Consider the following 2,653-nt stretch of genomic DNA (forward strand, 5'->3'; position numbering starts at 1 on the left):
TATGTTACATCTGTCACATATTCACACTCATAGTATCTACTTTCTTGAATGAAATATATCAGATTATCTGTCACATTTTCACAATTTCACACTCATAGTAACTACTTTCTTGAATGAAATGTATCAGATTATGCAGTAGATTCGAGTTGCATAAGTTTATGATTTTACTGTAACAGATTACAGGTTTGATTACTAATCCCATCAATTGTACCAAAAATGTACTAGGAGATTCCATTTCTTACTTTGATTTATGAGAAAGTCAGCAGTCGGCCAGTCGCTATTAAAATGTGTGCTTTGGATAAAACCCACCTTGTGACCCTAGCTGACCATCCTTGCATTTGCATCGCTTCATCATGTTCCTTGCATAGCAACACTTTTAATGGTTTGATTCCTCTTCACTGGACTATTTTCTTCACTAGAGTGTGATTGGTAAATGGTAGATCTATTCTTCTATGGACTATAAGTACTATTGTTGATTTTATTACAATATAGTATATGTTCATAATTATTTTTTCAACCTATGACCTCTCATTTGGGAGAGTCATTTCGTGCCACTAGACAATAAGGTTATTGCAAAAAAAAAAAAAAAAAAAAAAAAAATTAATACTCAATTTAGTCCTCAACTATTGTAGTTTTCCTCAATTTAGTCCTCAATGACTTTTTGTGCTCAATTTAGTCCTCGATTGTGATGGTTTTACACAATTTAGTTTTTTTTTAAAAATTCCGTTAGTGGACAGTTAGAAATAGGGTCTTAATGGTAATTCCTCATCTTTCATCTCATTTGGGATGATCCCTTCTTATTCCCCTTATTAAGATCCACATAGAAATGTAAATTTTCTCACCCAAATATTTATTTACTTTGTATTTATTTATTTAGGGTTGAAGTTGATTTGGGTATGAAGATTTGCATTTCTGTTTGAATCTTAATAAGGGAAAGGAGAAGAAATCATTCCAATTGAGATGAAGGATGATAAATTACCATTAAGACCACTATAATCAAGTACGGAGTACTATATTAGGTATTAACTCAAAAAAAAATATGGAGGGAGAATGAAAAGCTGCAGGCCGGTCAAGGGCAATGAAGAGTCAACTGTAGATAACATGAACGGAGTAGTAATTATGACGAATGTATAATTTGTAATTATAGAGGGTGCACGTTTGCTGAGATATAAATAGGTAAAGATTTAACGTATAACCTTAATTAACATCATAATTATGAGAGGTTTAATCACCAGGTGCCCATAATCACATGACAAACACGATCATTGGACTCGAGACTATATGATTATAAATGTGGGCCCTCGCCCACCGGAACCGGAGCATTCATTTGATCCAGCTAAAAGGACATTCTCGCACCCCCTTTTCCTTTTCATAGGATAGGACTTTGAAAATGAACACACTAATCTCGAGTGGTTTGCGATTTATTACATATTAATATTGTTTTTTCAGTGTACACTTTTATAGTGATTACGAATTTCTCTCATTGCATAAAAACGTTAAATCAAGTAGAAGGTGGATCCTGAGTTATTTAAGTACTTCATATAAAGTCGAGAATTCGAGCTCATTTGTATTTAACAATGTTCTTGGGATAACCGTCTCTTAAATGGGGTTTGAATATCATGGTTTAAGTTTATGAAGATTTCTAAAAGGTGGTACTAGTTTAATCTCGTGAGAGTTTGTAAATCTCGTTACGTAGAATTTATTGTAATTGTAACGATACTATTTTTTTTTTTAGAAAATGCATTTTTAATTAAACAGCATTTTCAAAGAGTAATTGGACCAATAAATTACTCATTCTACTCCCTCAGACACATCTTTTGCCAATGGAGTCAAAAGACTATATAATAATAGTACAATGAGATTGAATTGAACTTTTTGAAAAATATATTAATTATTATTTTTTGTATGAATAATTATTCTAGGATTTTAAAACATATAAATATCCCTAGTGCTTTATAGTACCCTAAAAAATTGGACAACTTAAAACATAGAAACAAAAGTGAAGCAAAGAAAAGAAAATAAAGAAAGAAAAGGAGAAAAAGTATTTAAATTGTTTTTTTTTTGGGTTTATCTCAATTAAATTTATTGATTTTTTTGAAAAGTATAATGATATTTACTCCTTTTTATTTAATATAATAAAAATAATTAGAATGCAATTAATTAATTGATCAAGGAATGCATCTGATTAAATGATACTCGTAATAAGATGACTAATAATTAAAAAAAATGATATGACTAAAGAACCTAAGTCACATGACTTAAGGTTTAAATTATAGGTCTTTAATGTTAAGTTGTTAACTAGCTTGGCTTGTGCTCATTAATGCCATGCCTTTAGGCACTCCCTCTTATAATTATCTGATAAGATATTGTATTTAGGCTGAAACCTTTTTTTTTTTTGGATGAATCTAATGTGTTGAAGTTGGCAAATTGTACCTATGTGGACAAGCCAAGCACTTTGTACTCAAATGGCATGTAGTGGCCTTCCCCATTCGCCTCAGTGGAGGCGATATCGAATTGACTCTTTGTGCAAGTATAGATGAACACATACCGACATCATTTTGATGTTACAAAAAAAAAAAAAAAAAAAAAAAAAAAAAAAAAAAAAAAAAAAAAAAAAAAAAAAAAAAAAAAAAAAAAAAAAAAAAAAAAAAAA

This window comes from Ipomoea triloba, chromosome 8 (genome assembly GCF_003576645.1).
Source record: "Ipomoea triloba cultivar NCNSP0323 chromosome 8, ASM357664v1".
NCBI lineage: Eukaryota > Viridiplantae > Streptophyta > Magnoliopsida > Solanales > Convolvulaceae > Ipomoea > Ipomoea triloba.